The sequence below is a fragment of the Dermacentor silvarum genome, chromosome 4 (assembly GCF_013339745.2).
Source record: "Dermacentor silvarum isolate Dsil-2018 chromosome 4, BIME_Dsil_1.4, whole genome shotgun sequence".
NCBI classification, from domain to species: Eukaryota; Metazoa; Arthropoda; class Arachnida; order Ixodida; family Ixodidae; genus Dermacentor; species Dermacentor silvarum.
In genome coordinates this window covers 43,857,387-43,878,742 of record NC_051157.2, presented here as the reverse complement: position 1 = coordinate 43,878,742, position 21,356 = coordinate 43,857,387, and the positions used below count along the sequence as shown (strand labels likewise).

General features: G+C 46.2%; 2 protein-coding genes across 7 annotated transcripts in view; one reads left to right on the top strand and one right to left on the bottom strand.

The window, feature by feature from the left end:
* LOC119449901 (flavin-containing monooxygenase 5-like) overlaps window positions 1-14,870 on the bottom strand; it is a 144,649-nt gene extending 129,779 nt beyond the window's left edge. For 3 of the 6 annotated variants that reach the window (XM_049665510.1, XM_049665509.1, XM_049665506.1), the window contains exon 1: window positions 14,552-14,870. The gene's annotated coding sequence lies outside the window, so the exon portion shown is untranslated. The remainder of the gene's footprint in view (window positions 1-14,551) is intronic. The other 3 variants (XM_049665507.1, XM_049665508.1, XM_037713183.2) reach the window with 2 other exon arrangements.
* The window catches only part of LOC119449908 (zinc finger protein 143), a 312,907-nt gene that overhangs the window by 258,275 nt on the left and 33,276 nt on the right, over window positions 1-21,356 (top strand). The window lies entirely within an intron of this gene.

Genomic DNA, 21,356 nt, shown 5'->3' with positions numbered 1-21,356 from the left:
GGCTGAACCAAACTTTCCTCTAGGCATACCTAGAGCCCAAGGCTTCAAGACCACGATGGCCGCGATACGAGCCAACAAGCGAAACAACGAAAATGGTGGCACGACAGTGTCCACGGCGTAGCACAGATGCGTAGTTGATTGCTTTGAATGGTTTACTATGCATAAGTCGCTCCCAACTCAGGGTATTAAGAAATTCAAGAAAAAGGTAATTCGGTTGCATGAATTAAATGTATGATAAATTGGAGTCGCGCAGCGTAATTATTTTTCTTTCTACCAGGTCTACTGCTCAGGAAGCATACTTACTTATGATAAATGTCATGATTTAGCAGAAATGTTTTTCTATAATGTTTACATTGAGAGCATAAGAATGACTTTTCTGCTCGCCAATATTTAATAGCCGGGGTATCGGTAGTCTTCACGGCCGTAATTTGTTCGGGTGAATGGTGTTCTGGGTTTTGTGCGCAATAGATAACGTAATGTAGAGGCGGGTGTGCTAACGACCTGAAACCAATTACTTTTTGTAGGTAAACGTAATCTATAATGATGTATCTGGCTCTCTTGCAGCCATGAGTACTTGTCAAAGAGGTATGTCAGTAGATTTCGCGGCTTAGCATGTTGGTTTCGGAATATTCGTGTGACCCTTTTTGTAAAAGTGCTAATTTTTCGTAATTTTTTGCAGTCATTCTTCCCTAATTTAACACAGGAGAAGTAATCTTAGAGCAATAAAGTGCGTGGTACGTTGCTTCTTTCAGCCATAATGAGCAACATCATTAGTCATTATACCTACAACCTACTACGTTACTAAACTCATTGTCAAAAGCTTGGTAAAGCTTACTTAGCTTATATACACGAGTTCCAAACGAGGTTGTCTTGGAACCAGACCCCAAGACTTTTTGTGTTTTTACTTGTTCTAGGTGCTTCATTTCAAATAAATCATGCATTGGATAATTTGCCAACTCTGACTGATTGTCTGACTGTTTAGTTAGAGTTTAAGTTAGCGGACTCGCTTGCAAAATCGGCCCATTATGATGCATAAATTCATCTGATCCCTTTATAATCTATGAATACGCTACGATTATTAAAAGTGCAAAAGAAAGGCTTGTATGCGTGCAGCTGGGGCGCTATAACGTAAAATGATTCCGAACTGTTTTGATTCCAATTTCTGCAATCAGCCTCCACGATCTGTCAAAAGATTTTCGGGCCACTCCCAACTTCGCCTGTCTGTCACGCGACGTCACGAAAACCGCGATAGCTCCCCATCTAATATAACGTGTACACACTGATTATGCATGATTAAACCGCACAAAAGAAAAATAATCATTCCTGATCCGACGACTTATCACCATTAGCCCTCTGCTATTGGTCCAATGTTTTCTGGCTACGCCCACTTCGCCTGTCTTGTCACGCGACCTCACAGAACCGCGAAAACTCACCACGTCAAAGTGACGTGTACGCGAAAAAAATGCACTAATATGCCGAACAAAACTGAAAATTTTTCTGAATAGCCACAGACTGCCCCGTTACAAAAGGAATAGAAGATGGCTGCCCGCCGATCGCTCAGGCCCTCGCTACTCGCACCTGCCGGTGAGCATGTATTTATTTGTGCAGTATAAACCTTTTTGCGTGGCCGTAAAACGCTATATCGAGCCCTTTCGGCATGCATACGACATCGCTCTGCCAACTCTTCCTTGCTGAGGATCCGTTTTAGCGGCATTCTTATCCTTCCGTTGCACGCCGCCGCGATTTTCGACCAGCCACCGCAAGCTAAGTAAGGCGAAGCGGACCAATCGGAGAAGCCGGCACCACCCTCTTCATGCAGTTATCTATTTTCACTGTGCTGGCTCGGCCCCATCGAAACCCTCTCCACTAGAGCATGCTCCTCGCCTCTTAATTGTCAGCCAATTAGATAAGAAAAACCACTGAGTGTAGACAATGTTATTGGTTTTGAAAGCGAACAAAGATGACCTCCTATAAAAACGAGGAGAGTGTTTGATTGGGTTGTTCAGACAACGCTGCGGGTCACCGCCCGATGCTTGCGTCGGTGGTTACGTAAATTTGACGTCAGGAGTCTGGAATCAAAACAGTTTGGAATCATTTTACGTTATAGCGCCCCTGGTCTGCTCAAAATACTAAGGAATCGATCCTCTACGAAGCGGACTCCCATTTAAAATGGCAAGTGGATGTAGACTTTTTAAGAGATATTGACACACTAATACATCGACTGCGCCTTTGAAGAGCATACAGAAAACATTTCCAATATTGCAAAACGGACGTCATTCCCAGCTAGCTCATGTGACAATGACGATGTCCGCCATCTACTCATCGATTGCCCCAGAGACGCTATGCATAGACAGCAGCTAGAACAACAGCTACATGCAATCGATCCTAACCTACCTTTCTCTCTAGCGAAATTGCTGGGCCCATGACCATCGAAAACAACACCGCGAAAAGCATTGAACGCACTCGAACATTTCTTCCAAGACACGGGCATGTATTAATTTACTATAGCTGCCGCACTGGATAGAGTGATGTAACCCCAACCCGATTCCATGAAGCTCGCTTATGAATGTCGTATCTTTGTGCGTGCATTATTTCACATGCGTATCTTCCTCATCTCTGCAACTGCTCATCTCAGACTGCATCGCAGCCTCGAGGATGTGTTTGAAACTCGTATACGCGTATGTTGTAGGGACTCCGTTTGGTGCACATTCTCCTCGACCTTTGTCTCTGTACGTTCCTGTGTGTGTGTAGGACTGTACATATGCTCCATATTTTTCGAAACTATGACATTTTTTCTTCTACTCTTACATTTTTTTGTTATTGTTACTAATGTGCATAAAAGAGTCGCCGACTACATCTCTATCTCCTATTTTCATCATAAAAACATCCGCTTCCATACCACCCTGTGAAAGTGGATGTACCGAGAAGCTGTTGCCGACGTTAGACAAGCCCCACCACCACAAGCGCCGTAAGTCAGGCGCGCGCCCGCACGTGTGCGGAAGTGTCGCATACATGCTCATTCCTCTAGGCATCCCGCCAAGGGCAAGTGCCTAATTGAACTAATTCAATTTTTCAAAGCAAATTGCGTCAGAAAACTCGTAAAGTGCGACTTACACAGACGCTACAGACATGATAGCTTCGGATTGCACTTTGAATATATAAGAATAACCGCATCGTCACGCGACTATGTCGCCTGATGACGTCATCGTCACGCGTTGACGTATTCGTCAAGTGTCAACTGATGACGTCACGTGACGCGTCTTGGAGAAGCAGCACACTGGATGGTGCAGCGTGTCCGGAAAGAAACGCAAGACAGGAGCCCGATTGCCAAGTGACGCCTTTCTCAGCGTTCACGCGCACTGGCATGCCATGCATTTCGGAGGCCACGCACAGGTTTTCCGACGCTAGGTGGCGCCGAGTGTTCTTAGGGTAACGCGAAATGGGAGTCCCGCTCCAGTTCACGCCTCATACATAACCCGTTTCGACGGTGGCAATATGTTATGTCGCTATATTGATTCAATGCTAACACATGAACGTCGACAGTCATCGGGAGATGGGTTCTGCCGCAATATTTGATTTAAAAAATGCGCCCTACCAATGCCATGTAGCATTTATGAACAAAAAGCTTTGTTAACTTCCCGTCTGGTTTCTTTAACGAGCACCTCCACTCAGTAAATAGGTGTTCTTGTATTACACCCGTACCGGAATGTGGTCAGCGAGGCCAGGGTTCGAACCCGCTTCCTTGCGTTCAACGGCAGAGCTCCATAGGCACTGAGCCACAACTTGCGTACAACATCCTGTTGTTGGGATGATCGTCACAGGATATCTCGAATGGCGCCCGTATCGTGGCTCGAATGCATGGCACGCGTCCATTCTTCGTCTCGCTTCTCGCCACGCCGTCGAGTGTAAAATGCGCCGCCGGTAAAAGCGATGCTCCAAGGACCAAGGAAAAATATTTTACAGCGAGTTACTCTAAGTTACTCTTCAGGAAACTTCAGTGGCTCCGTGTGTAGCTATTGCACCATAGCCTGTTCATAACGTTTTCTTGGCAGGTGACAGTAGTCATCAGGTAAAGGTCACTTGTTAACGGCACACCAAGGCTTCAATCCAAAGTCCTCGATGTGTTGTGACGTCATTGTGGCGTACAGTGTGACTTTCTACTGCCTACCACGTACACTGGAATTGGCACCATGAGCCTTACACTCTGATCATGAAGACATACGGTACCTTACGGGTTGTTGTTGTTGTTGTTGTTGTTGTTGTTGTTGTTGTTGTTGTTGTTGTTGTTGTTGTTGTTGTTGTTGTTGTTGTTGTTGTTGTTGTTGTTGTTGTTGTTGTTGTTGCTGTCCTGGGTGTTCATGGCGCATATGTACTCACAGTGGAAGATTGCCTATGGATCGGGTGGTTAAGAGAAACGGGCAAGGTCGAAAGGGATTAACGATTAGGAAGTTGCAACTTCGAGATAAAAATTCTGGGGTGCGGGATAAAGAAAAGTAAAAACACTATTAATACAAAGCGCGTAATTAAAGACAAAAATAATAAAGATCAGAGATAGATAGAATCATGTTTTAATGAGTTGCTGGAGATGTTAGTCGATTGGATTCAGTCAAGTGAAAATGGATGAAAATGGATCCATTTTCATTTCCATTGATTTATCATTTCTTGAATTCAATTAGTAAGAACAAGTAATTTCCCCTATGCTGTCCTTGGTGTCATTGTTTGTTGGCTGCTTATGATAGGAGTAGTAATAATCAGGCCCCTCGGTTCCCTTTCTTCTCGTTCATTATATATATATATATATATATATATATATATATATATAACGGGCATCGAGACGAGGGGTGGAGAGCACGGCAAATGCAGCTGTATCAAGAAGCTTTGTATATATATATATATATATATATATATATATATATATATATATATATATATACGAGGGACGTTCCGAAAGTAAGTTTCGTCATTTTTTTTCAAGGGAACATGGTGCACCAGGTGACGCAAACAATTACAATAAGAATCCACGCCCGTTGCTGGTTCAACGACGGAAGAAGCGTCAGCGGAGGAGGAATGACGCATGCGCAGAGCGCAGAAGAAGAGAGAGTAGCAGCAGATCGGTGTGCCCGAGGTTATTCGAGTACAAATCACGATGGCAGACAGATGTGTGCTGACAACGTGGTTGCCAATGGAAGTGCGTGCTGTTATCTGGTATGAATGGGCACGTGGGACTAGTGTGTCCGTCATCCATGAACTCCTACAGATCGGGTATGGTGAAGAGGTGATGTCTTGTCAAATGCTGAGGTGGAGCAGGCTGTGCGACAATTCCTTGCATCGCAGGGTGCCGAGTTTTACCAGAGTGGTTTCTTCAAACTGATTGCACGCTACGACAAATGTCTCAATGTCGGTAGCGACTATGTGGAAAAATAGTGCAAGGTGCATTATTCATGATGCCCTGGCGTTTTTTTTTTTTTTGCAATAAAGTGTCTGTGTGAAAATAAATGACGAAACTTACTTTCAGAACGTCCCTCGTATATATATATATATATATATATATATACCCGGTGCTAACATATGGGGCAGAAACTGGGAGGTTAACAAAGAAGCTCGAGAACAAATTAAGAACCGCACAAAGAGCGATGGAACGAAAAAATGTTAGGCCTAACGTTAAGAGAGAGCAAGAGAGCAGCGTGGGTCAGAGAGCAAACGGGGATAGTAGATTTTCTAATTGACATTAAGAGAAAAAAATGGGGCTGGGCAGGCCATGTAAAGCGTAGGACAGATAACCGGCGGACCATATAGAGTTGCAGAATGATTACCAACAGAAGGGAAGCGCAGTCGAGGACGGCGGAAAACTAGGTGGGGTGATGAAGTTAGGAAATTTGCAGGAGCAAGTTGGAATCAGCTAGCGCAAGACAGGGATAATTGAAGATCACAGGGGGAGCCTTCGTCCTGTAGTGCACACACACACACACACACACACACACACACGCACACACACACACACACACACACACACACACACACACACACACACACACACACACACACACACACACATATATATATATATATATATATATATATATATATATCGTGACTACACGCGGTGAGGTGGACTGGATCGTTAAGTATGTCGTGCGGGTTCCGTCGAGCGAGATAGCTTTTATGTTGAAGTGCTTGGATGGACCAAGTAATGTTATTAAGAACTTCCGAGCCAGAGAAGCAGCGAAAACGTACTATCGACCGAACAAAGTTTGAGGACCACGGGATCTCAGAAAACGCTAAATATCCGAGCAGCATTTCAAAGTAGCCAGTAAAACCGTACATCACAATGTCGTTCGGATATACCTGTAGAGGCTGGAAATGGGAATACCAGGCTGCGTTTTGAGGCTGCGGAGGTATTCAGCTTCTTGTAAGATCCCTTGGTCCGTACACCTTTTTGGTCGATAGTACGTACGTAGCTGCGCAGGTACAAAATTATGCAGCGTTCGGTGTCAATGTCAACGCTAAGCGCCTCGCCTTTGTGAATCTGCCGGGGCAAGGCGTCAATTATAGCTGCAAACACCACGCGGACACATTGGCAAGCTCACCGACTTTGCCGCACGGCCTCCTCGCAGTGATTGGACACGTGCCAAGGAAATCATACACGCGCCAATCAGGCTCACCCTTCTATGCATGTTAAATAGATGGCACATTGGAGAGCAGCGGTATCCGTCTATGAGCGAAGGCTTTAGCACTTTCTTCCTCAGCGCTGCCGGACGACGTACTTAAACGTTATCACGCTACACCGAAATGCGCACCTTGCATCGACAACTAACCTTGCTACTGCCCACGGCACCACATTCAAATATGTTTTAAAGCGCAGGATATTACGCACACAGAAAGCGGAACAACCGGTGGCATTGTCCACAAGGTGCTTCTCGAACGTTTCGCTGTGTATGTAGTCTTGGAACTCCAGTTGAATTCTGTTGTCTCACACTATTTTACTTGTTCTTTTCTTCTTCTTCTTTATGCTGTCACGATTGTTCTGAAGAAGTTGTGTTGGGCGTGTCCTTGTCTGCTGCTGTTGACTCTTCTTGCTGCCTATATAGACACTCGTCCCGATGTTGGTCCATCTCTTTTCCGCAAGTATCCTGTCCCAGCTAGTGCCGTTGCTATACACTGCTCGTATGCTTGTCACATCGCCTTGGGCACCCGTTGTCCTTGACGTATGCGTACTCCTGAAGATGAACGTTGTCGGGAACGGCGAGGACGCCTTTCCTCACCGCAGTTCACGTCTGGCACGACGAGCGTGCCTCATTTTCGCGCTCTCGTTGGCATCGCTCCTTCTTGACCACAACCGACGTATGGCGGAGCGTCTCGTTTGTAGTTCCCGGTGAGTCCGAAGTTAATAAGTAGTCATGCAGAGTCCGGTTATGCAGTTTGTGGAGATGGAAGTATTGCTGCAGTAGGAGCGTTGTAGAGCTGCAGGGTCGTGTTGGTATGCATCAGTGCTTCGAAAAAAGGGAAGGAAAAAAAAATGACAGTGGCAGAAGAACAGGGCAAAAAACACGGGGATGACAAAACGTTGCGCCTATTCTATCCATCGATCCCGTGTCTCATCGAACTGTCTTTATTTCCTTCTTTAGCACGAAAACTTCCTGCTCTGCTAATAGCCTGTATGACAAACGCCCATATAGTGGGGGTATTGGTCGATAATGCGATAGTCAATGCAGAAGGGGAAGAAAAATGGAGAAATATTAATTTGATCTTCTCCGAACATTGGTCAATCCGAGTGATATTTCGCTGCCAAGGAAAGCTGATGGTTCACTCTCGCTGCTCTCCACAAGGTCTTCGTTTCGCCATTCAACATGCGCACTTTCGCCGGCTCAAAACCTCAGCGACCTCTTTTTGGCAGTAACAAGGCCTCAACGCTGCGTGGTTGATCGCAATAACAATAGAAACGTCCTTCAATACTTGACCCCCTTGCCGCGTCCGCCTCTCCCCCATATATATATATATATATATATATATATATATATATATATATATATATATATATATATATATATATATATATAAACCCACAATGCTTCAATTGGATAGGCGGCAAGAACCCAGAGCAATGTCACGTCAAGGTTAGCTGCTTTGAGATCTAGAACGCGATCACAATCTCAGCAGTGCGTTTGCAAAGCTGCAAGACTCGGCAAAGGGGAGCCACCGGTAGTCATCAAAACCTCGATTACTCTGTATAGTGCTATGCAAGAGCAGTGTGTTCCAGGTCTCGCCAGGTCTCTTTGCTGATCGAGATACCAGGGATATACGAAGTGAAAACAGGTCCAGGAGGCCGCTAGGCGACATTGAACACATTTTCACGCGGCGCGTGTGATTCAACTAAAAGGGTTGTTGTATACCTTTCAGACGGCGACCGACGTAACCTCGCTCCGGGCGAGTATGATTGCTTTTACAATTATTTGTATGTTTCTTTCTTCGATGTCGCGCCGCTGCTTGCTTCAGTGGGGGAAGCTGTCGACCTTGTCCAAGGTCCGCCCTCGCGTGCCTTTCGCCGCTTTTTTTATACGAAGGAGAAATGGCGTCAGTGATCGCGTCGCGGTTCACGTGCACACCGCGGGGCATGATTGTGCGCGCGAGACAAAAAAATGCGCCTCGGAGGCCGTCGTCGTCGTCTCGATCGTCCAGTGTTGCCCCATCTGTATTTCTACGGCAGGATGCCAGGTGTTTTTTTTCCTCGAAAGCCTTCGACGATCGGCGCGTCATCTATAGCTTTGTATGCCTATAGGAGAAGGCTGCAGACCAAGGGGAAGCCTAAATCCTTCAACAGTCATTGCGCTATACTACAGCGGTGACTCCAAACTGGAAGGCGAACACGAGGAAACAAGACCTGGATGGTGACGTACACCGTGTTTGTGTTGCTAACGCAAAAAACTGAGCTAACTGGTAACTTCATAATTAAAACCGGATCAGTAGGACGCAGAGAGAAGAGCAACAAAATACACATCGTCGCTCGTGGTTTTTTTTTTCTTTTTGTTTTTTTTTAGATTTACATACATTGGAAGGTATTCTACGTAAGAGACGGCTATTCCAAAATCTCAAACTCGTTACTCAAGCAACACACTAAAAAAACAAGTAAACAGAAAGAAGAAAATTTTAAAAAACGCCATACATACACGAAAAGAAGTGCACAAAGAATTTCTCTGCGGGTACCAGCACCGAAAGCACAGTCCAGTAAATATAGAATAGTCACCTATGACACAGGAATGAATGAGTCCGCACAAGTCTCTCCATACATACACAAGGCCAACATGACCGCGAGATCAGCGCGTTAAAAAAAAAAGAAGCACAATGTAGAGAAGACAAAACAGTAATGTCACTTACAGGCCAGTCTATACTGAAATTAGCCTCCACTAAAAATCGTGAAGGGCACTCACGGCACGCCCCTGTTTATCGGGGCATGACCAAGGTCTGAGCACTTTGCTCACCATGATAGGACGTCTGTCAAGGATGTCCAAACGGCCACGCAAGCGAATCCGCTGTTCATCTCATTGAGAACGTTCTATGATAATGTACACCACTGAAGCGTCGGAGTTCTCACAGTAACTACAATGTGGCCACGTTCGTCTTCTGACGCGACACAAGAAGGGGGGCGTCTAGGCTACTTCTATAAGCGTAGACGATAGACGTGCGTGTCGAACGTGCAGACAATTTCTTTTTTTTTTTTTTTTTTGGTTCGGTGAAAACCAGAGGAATTGGTGAACTCTGTATAGGGGTGAAGACTTTGCAGTTTCGTCAAACCACATGTCATTGCAAAGGTTGTGCCGCAGAGTGCAAAGAGCATTCTTGGAATCTGATGCAGAAACTGTCACGAGTGTCAGGGTAACCTGACATACCTAATCGATACCTAATCTGTCTGCCACCTCGTTTCTTACGATTACCACGTGGCTCGTGTTGTGTCTATGCGTTCCATTTTCTCTCTTCTGCGTGCGTTCTGTTTCCCTGGTTTTAATCACGTGCTCGTGTTCGTGCGCGTAGTCCAGCCGTACTGACACTAATAGTGCGAACACTACGGGCGTACTGTAGAAGTTCAAGCACTGTCCCAGTTCTTAAGCCTCTTGCAGGTGGTCTCTGAGGTAGTAAAAATGCAGATGAGAGTGTTTACTGTCTTGCTGACCTTCTAATCGCGATTATAAAAAGTGAGGCATTATCACGTAAGAAGCTCGGCTCGTATTCACGAAAAAGTTATTACGCTTAAACTTTTCTGCGAAAACACCCGCGTACTTAGATTTATGTGCACGCTTAAAAGAACCCCAGGTGGTCTAAATTTTCCGGAGTCCCCCGCTACGGCGTGCCTCATAATCACATCGTGGTTTTGGCACGTAAAACCCCATAATTTAATTTAATTTAGATTACAAAAGGAAAACTTCATATGCGCACCGCTTCTCGCACGTGTTTTTTTTTTTTTTTTTTTTTGCCATTGGCTAGCCGCCTCCCTAATAATATGTCCAGCATCAGGATTGGCTGGAAGATTCTCTTACGAACAACTCTAGCGTAAAGCTTTTCATCTGGGCTCTAAATCAAAAATATATTCGTGGAAAAACGGCCGTTAGAATTTCGTTCTTATAAATGCAACCTATATCGTTATAACAAGTTCAGCGGTCTCCAAAAGAGCCTTGCTGTGTTTCTTGTCTAAATTAGGAAGTGCTCAACGTCAGGCATTATCTTAAGCAATGGTAGATCGATAGGCGGTCGTGTGCCTCATCGCAATAACACAGGCACCCTGACCTCGATTGTTTGAGCACGTGTAGATCATTGGCCAGCTTCCATATATACTTATTAGATATTCGCCGCTCTGTCTCGCCGACTTCCGTAGCAAGACTTGGCAGCGCTGCCAGTGTAGTAGTCTGCAGAAACTTGTTGATATATCTCAGCAAACGCGTGACCTCGCATGTATTGAATGCGTCTTTTCTACTTTTCATGCATAGACGTGCTCGTTCGGGCGGGCCATTTCACTGCTTCGTCTTCTTCGTCTGCTTCTTCGTGAAGGAAATTTCTCAGGCAGTATCTAAGTGTTGTCGGACGACAGCGCAGTACCTTCATGGTTCATCAGCGATGCAACGCTTTGGTTCGTTTGTAAGCTATGCCAGTGAAAATTCGGTGAAAATGCGAGTATCGAGACGGCATTGGCGTGACCCTGCGCCGAAGTTCGTTGTGATAGCTGCTTTCATTACGGTGTAACCATGGGGCCGAATCCACAAAGCTTTTCGTGCGTAAGTGCTCTTTGTCAATGGCTACGTCGGCGCCTTCGCCAGTAATAAGTCCAATATCGCGACTGAGAGGATTTATTTATTTATTTATTTATTTATTTATTTATTTATTTATTTATTTATTTATTTATTTATTTATTTATTTATTTATTGGCGTTCGTATATTTTTGTTTTAATTAATTAATTATGGGGTTTTAAGTGCTAAAACCACGATCTGATTATGAGGCACGCCGTAGTGGGGGACTCCGGAAATTTTGACCACCTGGGATTCTTTAACGTGCACCTAAATCTAAGTACACGGGTGTTTTCGCATTTCGATTTTTGTTTTAAAGAAGAACCTATATTAAAGAAGGCCTATATTAAAAGTACAATTATATAAGCTCGCAAATCGTTCTTTGGAAAACATTGTAGACTACACCGAGTGTTTCATTCTTTTCTTCAGATGCATTGAAAAATCGCTTGGGGTGTGTAGCGCAATTTGACCGGTTCAGGTTGAATACCTGAAGAGGCGGGCTTTACTTGCCGATAAATCGCAATGCCTAGATAGCTAATTACAAAGGTTCACTGTAGTTTGCTTGTTAAATGTTCACTTTTAGAGTACACGCTGTTATTGCGAAACTTAAGCTTAGCGGGAGTGAAGTCTTGTGTGCTTGGAAGAAGCCGTAAGACTAGCATCAGCAATATCCGTCCCCAAAATGTTGTATTAAAAAATGAATCGAATTGGCCTTTCTCTGTAGATCGTCCCGAACTGTTGGAAGGACGCTTTTAAGAAACTGCTATAGCTGAAACGGCTATTTTTTTTTTTCATGCACATTTTAAGGACGCCTACGCTATGCACTCGGGGACGTTAGGGATGCTAGGACTCTGAGCAATGGCTCGCTGGCATCAAAGGATAATTATAAATGCGTGGGTTTTACGTGCCAAAACCCAAGATCTGTTTATGAGGCACGCCGTATTGACGAACTCCGAAATTATTTTGGCCACCTGGAGTTCCTAACACGCACCAAACTCTAAGAACACGAGCGTATTTGGATTTCGTCAGCATCTACAAAGCGGCCTCCATGGCAGGAATCCAGCCCGCTCGCTCGAGCTTTGCAGCGCGACGCCGTAGCCAATAAGCTACCGCGGCTCATTGGCTCATCGACAATACATTTCACAAGTAGCTGTCCCCGTAACTGCAAGAAACATGTCTATTTCCACGTCTTGCCGCCTGGCAACCCATGCGAAAAAACAGCTATGTCGTAAATCGATTTCACCGCAGACAACACGAGAAAATTCTACATCTTCTCCCAAGCACGGCGTTTGTTACTAATGGATAAACACATAGTAAAGATCGGCGCAATTTAGCGATTTCTCCGTATCTGAGCTCATTTTACTGCTGCCGCCGACATTGCCATCTTCTCAAGAGTCTACTTTCGGAGCAGTTCGTGAGAGCAGCCGCATGGCCAACGAGGGGTAGCGAGCCTGTTAGGTGGTCAATGGCTAAATGATCTTAACAACGAAAACATTTGTGAATCGTGTGAATCGGGCCTCCGACGTCGAATAGACGTTACCAGGCATGCCCGGTGCTATACATATTCTAGCCTACTAAGCCGACGACACTCTGACGTTTCTGAGTGGCTCACGAACACGTGCGCTCGCCTGGTCAAGTTTTCCTGTTGGCCCAATGCCGGCCGGAGCTAGTTGCACTCCAGTGTGGCAGATTACTGACGGCAAAACCGGGAGCTGCTGTACTATCCCGCCCCCCTAATTGTCTATAACGACTCTTTTTCCATTCTTTAAAAGCGGCCTTTCAGTTTACGCCGATGACACTTTCCTTCGGTGCCGTAACGCAGACAATGCGGAAAGTGCTAATTTCTCGCCTTTCTGATGTTCACTTTTTTTTTTTTTTCGTTAACGCACGCGACTGCTCGGTGTGTGATAACGAACTGCTTAACAGCTTTAAGCGTCATCATTTCATGCATACAAAGATCTAACTTTGTGGAGACGCCAGCGACATATTCGTTCCTAACGTTTCCACCAGTATACTGAATAAATGCATACTACGCCAAATTGGTATAACCAGACCTACATTTTATTAGCTCGCCGTTTATGGATGTTTTACTTTACTATGTTTTGGCGTAATTCGAACCAGACAAGGGAAACATCCTTGTCTGGTTCGAACTACGCCGAAACATCGTAAAAATATCAGCAGAAGTAGTTTTCTGTTCTGAACCAACGTATACGTTAGTTCAAAAATAACGCCTTCTTTTTTTATTATTTTGTCAGCTGGAAATTTTGGCCACTAAGTACACTCTATGAATAAATTTTAGGAAGAAGATTTAAATTGGTCATTTCTTTTCGTAGACAAAAAATGCTTAAGGAAACGTCCAGGAGCCGTATTCACAAGATTTTCATTCGGTAATGCTGTTCACCGAATTGGCCGACCATACTATCGCTGACACGCCCAACGATCGACTGGCATATTCTTACGAGCAGTTTTTTTTTTCTTTTTTAGAACTTTTTTTTTTCTTTTTTTAGACCCCAGGCTCACTTTATGGAGGTGTGCGAATATTCCAGTTGTAGAGCCTGTGCGACAAATGAAGGCGAGAGGAAAATGAGTTTTGGAATTTCGAAGGCAAGGTGGGTTTCTTGTATATGCGTCAGATCGTTAACGAACGTAAGCACGAAGCGTTGGTTAAACCTACCTATATTTATGGTACTAGCAAAATAAGGAAAACGCTGACCTGTCTCCGACAGCGGCGGCTCGTGACTGTTTAAAAATAAACTCTTTCGCTCTGTGATATGTAGGGAAAACAAGCACGTTAGTTGAGTCAATTGCCAAGGACGATGACCGCTCAGAGTAACACTTCTCTCGTTTGTTGTCCATGCGCCGCGCATTGCGCACGTGAATCGGAGCGCGGGAATTCGGCCGGAAATTTTGCAGCAATAGTTTTACTCGGGAACACATTTCTAAACCTACTAGGATTCCAATTAGACAACAACGAATTGAATTAGTTTCCCACTAGCTGCTGTCCTATACCATGACCACCGAAATAAAGGCCGTTGTGTACTGCCGCGGTAGTCTTTCTTACCTCTTTCAAATCTGGTACGATACTGTCAGTACGGCTTTCTACTGATCTCATTTATTTCAGAACAGCTGCTCGAGCTGCGCACGATCCGCAAACGAGACGCAATGTAGCCCCGTTATTTCCGTAGCGATTGCGACGACAACGGGCGCAGCTGTTACGTAAAAGAAAGAAAGGAAAAAAAAAAGGGAAGAAACCGAGGCTGATCGACAAAGCGACACTCACGTTTTCCCTGCTTGCAGCTGAGTCCGGACGGCGACGCTGTCGTGTGCTGCAGCTGTGCGCCGTTTATGCCACGAACATACGAAGGAAACTGTTTCGCAGCCGCTGCTCTTGAATTCCCGGCGAATGCCTCGTGCCTGGCATTGACTCCTTAAGTTTGCCCAGGCGCAGGTCTTTCCGACGGCGCTGCTGATTCTTGCCTGGCGGCGGGCGCGAACGCGCGCCCTATCGAAGGTCGGCAATATGGGAGAGGACCCCCCTACTCCGTCCGCCGGAGAGCCGCTAAACGAGCCCGATAAAAACGAAACCTCCGCGCGTATACGGTAATGCAGCAGCAGCAGCAGCAGTAGCCGCCTCCTGTTGCTCTCTCACTCTCTCCATTTCTCACTCCCCGCACCTTTCGCCCTCGTATTTCCGGCTTGGGCTGTTGCTTGGCGCCCTCTCTCCCTCGGTGCTTGACGGCCTCGCAGCAACGGCGATGGTCGGCATTGGTGCGCACCGATTGAGACGACGCGCGCGCTTCTTAAAAAAATCGAAGGGCACTCACTCGCCATGTGCCCTTCTCTACCAACGTATGTCTTGGATACTCTTTCATGCGTGCGGTATGTATGCGTAGTACGCTACGCAGGTCACTGTTTAGTGGCGCTGTCGCCATCGTCGTTGCATATTTTGGAGGACAGTGGCGGCGATTACGGCGAAACAAACGACCGAGCGGTCTCAGGTCGCGGGTGCACCAGCGTTTGAGAAAAGCGAGAGCTCTCCTGAGGTCGTGGAGTGAAAGTCCTCCACCGCCTTTAACACGGCGATGGCAATACAGATGCTGACGTTATCTTCTAGCACCGCGTCGCGTAGGAAAGTGTTTCCTGGTGAACATGTAGGAGAGCTGCGACCACTTTGGCATACATATATATACCTCGGGAAGCCGTATAGCTAAGCGGGTCTTTGCACACCAATATAGCCACGCTGGAGTCTCCAAAAAGTGGCTATTGAGGTATACAAAATAATTGTAGGCTGCACTTGGTCTCTCGCACAGAGACTTTCAGACTCAAAGCCTTCTCCAACTGAACTCTACATAGACATAAAACGAACATGACACCGTCCGACGCGATTTCATGGATGCCCTCAAGATTCATTTTCGCGTGCGCAAGAAAACAAACCAATGCATCCAATGTATACCAGTCTTCAACCAAAGCCCGAGGTTTCGTCTAACTTATTGTAGAAGATGTTTTAAAGGACGGCGGCCATACCAGATGATCTTTCGAAAAGAACCGACCTACATGACAGCTCATACCGCGAAGAAGCGATTCGAACTGTCGAACTGGACTAGAAGTGGTGGCGTGGATATCTTGCCTCCATCTCCGCTGTTCTGAGCCTTTAGAAAGCTGTACACCGCCCGTTACAATGCGTCCCCATCCTTTCGCGTCCCCCTCGGGAAAATGCGCACCTCGTTAAACCAAACCACGCTCTCCCGGATAAAGTAAACCGAGAAACTGAGCGAACGTCCCCCTCGAAGACGACGCTGCAGGTCCTCTTCGGCGAAAGCCACTCTTATCTTCGGCAGACCCTGTCCCCCCTGCCCCCCCCCCCCCCCTTTTTCCCCTACAAACAAACAATGTCTCCATGTTGTGGGAAACTGGCGGTCAACCACCCGCGTCTCGCCTGTCGCCTTGAAGGGCCGACCCTCATTTTCCCGCCGAAGTTCCGTTTGCAAGTTTTCTACTCTCCCCGAAGGCCGGTGCCCTTTTTTTTTGTCCTATCGCGTCTTTGACAGTGATGACCTTTGTGGGCAGCTCACACTAATTGGAACCCCTTGCGTTGATGATATGCGTCGTAACCGAAGCAAGCTGATTCCCGACGCAGCACTTATTTCTGTCGCCTCTGACGTCGCCGTCTCAGCGCAGCTTCGATGAGACACACTCAGGTCGCCTTTGTCGTCGTCGTTTTCATCTTCGTGATGGCCATCGTCGTCGAAACTCATATAGTGTGTGCGTACAAGTTGGTTTCTGCAGCTATTGCTTTTGAAGCTCGTGCGCACAGCAGAGTACTTTTTGTCCATGGCACGACTGCGACATGGCGACTATGTTGTCAACATCCGTCCATGAATATTTGGTGCAAATGCGGATAAGTGTAGCCACCTCCCCTCCCCCCCCCCCTCCCCCAACAATCGTCTGGAAACAAAACAAAATCTTTATTTTACCAACCCACTATGCACAGAATATTACTCAGGCAAGAGAAATGCATCAGTAGCCCCAAACAGCTCCTGCAAAATCGCTTCAATTCTTCGAGTCCCCGCTGACTCCTGCAATGGCTGAGCAAACAGTTGTGTCTGGAAACTCGGATGCCTGTGAGCAGCGGTGACGTCGTCTCCCGCCTTTGCACCCTTACTCGTTTTGGGAGGACTTGCATCTGAGCACAGTAACACACAGTTTGATTATGATCTTCAAATTTCGGGATACGACACAACGGCAGTAGCAACAATATCTGCTGCTACAAGAACAACAACACTGCTGCTGCTGCTGCTGCCGCCTCTACCACTACTAATACAGCAGGTGTTTTCATTTAAATATTATTGTTATTTTTGTAGCGCTTCGGTCGTTCCGCTCGGTTGTCTGTCTTCGTCACATCGCAGAAAGGCGACGACCGACCGTGTCAGTGCCACGAGCCGCCAGTCTAATGTTGCACACATTTTTTTAGTCCTACCGTGTCGCGATTTACAACAAGAAAGGTGCAGGAGCCTGGCTTGCACAGCTACTAATGCAGAACTGATAGAGGAACTGTGAAACGGTCTGTACCTAGCTACGACACAACTAGAACCACGAAAACAACGAAACCACATTTACGTTTATGACTATGCAACAGAAGACAAAAGAGAAGAATGTGCAACCGAGCAGTCAGGCATTATAAAAGTAAATCTGCTTTATTGATTGTTATTCAGTAGAAAAAGAGAAAAAAAAACTAAAGTCGCGACATTTGGCCATCCCAATCGACTGGGTCAATTCGGGACGTTCCCGCTAAATACGGGACTGTTGGCAACTCTAAGTATCGTACTTGTCCGCAGTTATCTGCGAGTGAAAATTCCCGGGCAGTTCTTTGCCGTGGAGGCTTTCTAAACTTCTAAACGAACTTTCTAAAAAGGAATGCAGTTCAATCGGTGAACGTTTATTTGCAAGTATACTGACGAAACAAAGCAGGAAAATAGAAACACGGAGAAAGGTTACGTGCCATGAACGCTGTTCTTTCGTCAATCATTTATTGGCCATTCTTCAATTAGCACAGCGTACCAGGCCACTGCCAAACCGTCAAATACACAATTATTTTCTGTACATCTGATGAACAAGTTGATCATATATATGGACGGCTACCACTTGCACGAAGAAGGAATGGGGGTCGAATTCACAAAGCTTATTATATCTTTCTTATGTTCTTTGACATGGGCTGGCCGCCTTCGATAATATTATATACAGCATCAGGATTGGCTGGAAAATACTCTTACGAACAATTCTAGCGTAAGAACTTTTTTGTGAATGCGGGTTTTCCTCGGAGAGAGATGGGCAGACTAAGCAACTGGGGGCTGAATTCACTGAGCTTTTCATTCGATATGATATATGATCTCAGTCCTCATTTGCCGGCACCTGTTCTTTTAACGGAAGGCTGTCACGAACTGCTAAATTGGATATGCGTATGCGGCTTTGTGGACGCGGGCCGTTTATCGGTTAGCTTTTTAAACCCTTATCTCTGTGTTCGGGACTTGTTTGTGCCAGGTGTGTCCAGCTGTGGAAAAAAGAAAGACACAGACAACCAGCTGCGGGTTAATTAAACCTTCCCATGTTGCTACATTCACATTAGTGTGTAGAGTCAGCAGTTGGAGTAAATAAACTTCAGTTGCGACTAGTACATTTCGCAGTTCATTAGTAAAGGCGGTCGGCAAATGACATTTATGGCGAAAGAACGCACTATGAACTTAGCGCCTTTACATGTCCGTATCGACAAGGAAGGAAGGAAGGAAAATAAGAGGCGAAAGGCAGAGAGGTTAACCAGGTTAAGTGTCCGGTTGGCTACTCTGCACGGGGGAATGGTGAAAGTAGTTCGTATATGTATGTGCTCTAGCGGTTTCTAAAGACAGGCGCGAGGCAATCAAGATAGCCAAAATAGCATTAGCGAAAGAATCCGGCCATTCACAAACAGTTTTCACAAAGGATAACATTTGTGAATTCCGCACTTGGCCAGGTATAAGTTCCTACGTTAGAATTGATCGTAAGAGCAGGTGTCCTCCAATCGTGATGTTGGACACAGTATCGAAAGCAGGCGTTCAGCGGCAAACAGCCCTTACGAAAGAAAAAACAGGGTGAACTCGACCCCTGGTGCTTCATCCACGCAATATCTCGCTCTTAACAACTGCCCGTCGCTGGTCGGTGTCTCGACCACGGAGTTGTCTCGGTTTATCGTCCGTCCGCAACCGCGACTTGCCCGCCCATAATCTTGCGAAAAGCTCCGGCGTCGCAAGAGCTGAGGGAGAAACGGTAAACGCGCAAGTACCACCGATTAACGAACGCCATGCGGTGGATATGTGACGGGCATGCGCTACTCACTGTGCAGGCATGCACATTTCCCCTGCTGGCAAGCAGGCGGCGATGACTCAGTTTTAATCCTTTCCCAGTTAGAGATAATCAGTAGGGCCCGTATTCACAAAAAGCTTCTTGCGCTGAAAGCTGTTGGTAAGAGCAGACGCCAACCGATCGTCATTATTGCCGAAGGCTACCCGTCAATGGCTTACAGTACTTACTACTGTTACGACGATGACGACGCGACAGTGTTACAACGTTCTGCCTCCTCCGAACTCGTCCTGGCATTGTTTTAAGGACGTGCACGACAGCGCGCTCAGCTACTGCGTCAGCTGTTGCGTGGCGTTCACAGCATGGCCTGCGTGGCGACACGTAACGACAATGCGGGTCCCTTTGTCGATGGCTTGACCTTTGTTGTGGCTTCCGCATGCCGTACGGCCACTACAAGCGCCGTCATGCGTGTCATGCGTCACATTCGCCTTGCCGCTGCGCGCATAAATCACTTTCTATTTAAATTTCAGTTCCCCAGTGTGCATCACTGCACTGCACGTGCGATGTTTTGCGTCGAGTTGGAACGTCTAATTTGCATACGTCGTAAACGCCTGGCTGCCCCAAGAAATATGTCGTAATTATTTATTTATAATTTAAGTCATGATGCGCGCCTTCAGCTAGCAATCCCGTGCAATGCAGCGAAGTATACCGGTGTAAGCCAGACAATAACGATGGAGTAAAGATGAAAATATTCAGGTTAGGTGGAGTATACTTAGGTTTATTTACGTACAGCGGCTTCTGCCTCTGGTTTCTGAAATAATCTCACTCACTGCATTTGGGCCAGTCAGGTTGCGGTAAGGCGGGGGACGATCGAAAATCGCCTTGAGCACCAAATGAGAGGAGTACGTATACACTGCTTATATACGTGGGAGGCCAGTCTTTAGATGCAGTTATCAAGACGTAGGCAGGCAGCCACGATCGCCTGTATGTGCAAATTATTTTATTTCCTACGCATGTCGTGACACTTTTGGCTCGTAATTTCTCTTTCTATCGGCCGGCCGCCTTCGCTATATGTTCAACATCACGGTTCTAGCGTAAGGCCGCGCAAGCTATTGCTGACCAAAATCTTCTTAATCCTAGTTCGTTGCACTTCCTTCCAAAAGAAATGAACCATAGCCGCTCCTCTCAAACAGCGCTCTGAACGTGTGAAAACCGGGTCGAGCTTGTCTGTTTTGATCGAGCGGGTGGCCCCGGACAACACGTACGCAGTAGAACCTCGTTATAGTGAACTCGCATGTAGTGAACTAACGATAAGATTTCCAGTTTGCCAAGTTTTCCAAGATAAATTCGCCAATATCTCCAAGGAAGAAGCAGCAGAAGAGAAACTTTAGTCGGCGTATGCGTATACCCATTCCTCCCCGGACTTCGACGTTCCTGAAAGCATCCTCGGCAGTGAACTGTCCGAGAATTTTCAGTCGCAGATAACTGCGGACAAATGTGATACTGCGACTGCGGTTCTGAAGTCACGTACGTCGCGGAGCGGACGAAAGCGCGACAGGGGGGACAGCTTTTTGTGTCCGACAAGTGCACGTAAACGCGCGCAGTAAATTAAAGTTAAACGGAGCGATGAACAGCTGTGGCCGTTTATTGGATAAGGAACTACGGCGGCAGGAAGATTACGCAACTGCAGCTCAACTTCATCTAGTGACTTGCATTGTCTTCCGATCGAGACCACTGGCTTTTATAGGTACAAAAATGGCTCTCGTTTGATATCTTTTTTTGTCTTTTATTGGGTTGTGGATTCCTCTTCCAAACCCTTGTGAGGTGGGAAGAAGACACACAATTGATTAACAAAGCGCTACAAAGAAGACGAAAAAACAAACAAACGGGGAGATAAAAACAAGTTAACATGTTTGATGTAGTGGTAGTAGTAGTAGTAGTAGTAGTAGTAGTAGTAGTAGTAGTAGTAGTAGTAGTAGTAGTAGTATAGTAGTCGTGTCGTCATCGTTGTTGTTGTAATTGAGTGTTTAATTATTACAAAACTAATAAAATGAACGAAGGAAATTATTGCTCGCGGCATCGTAACTGTCTAGCTGAGTCTAGTGACACCTAAACGGCGGCCAACGTGGGACTAGGTGAGTGAAGGGCATGCAGAGAGGATAGCAGAAAGTGAGAATGCATGCGGCGGTTTCTCTTGGTGGCGCCTGCGCGCTCGAGAGTCAAGGCTCTCGATATTTACCACGTCCTCGAACTGA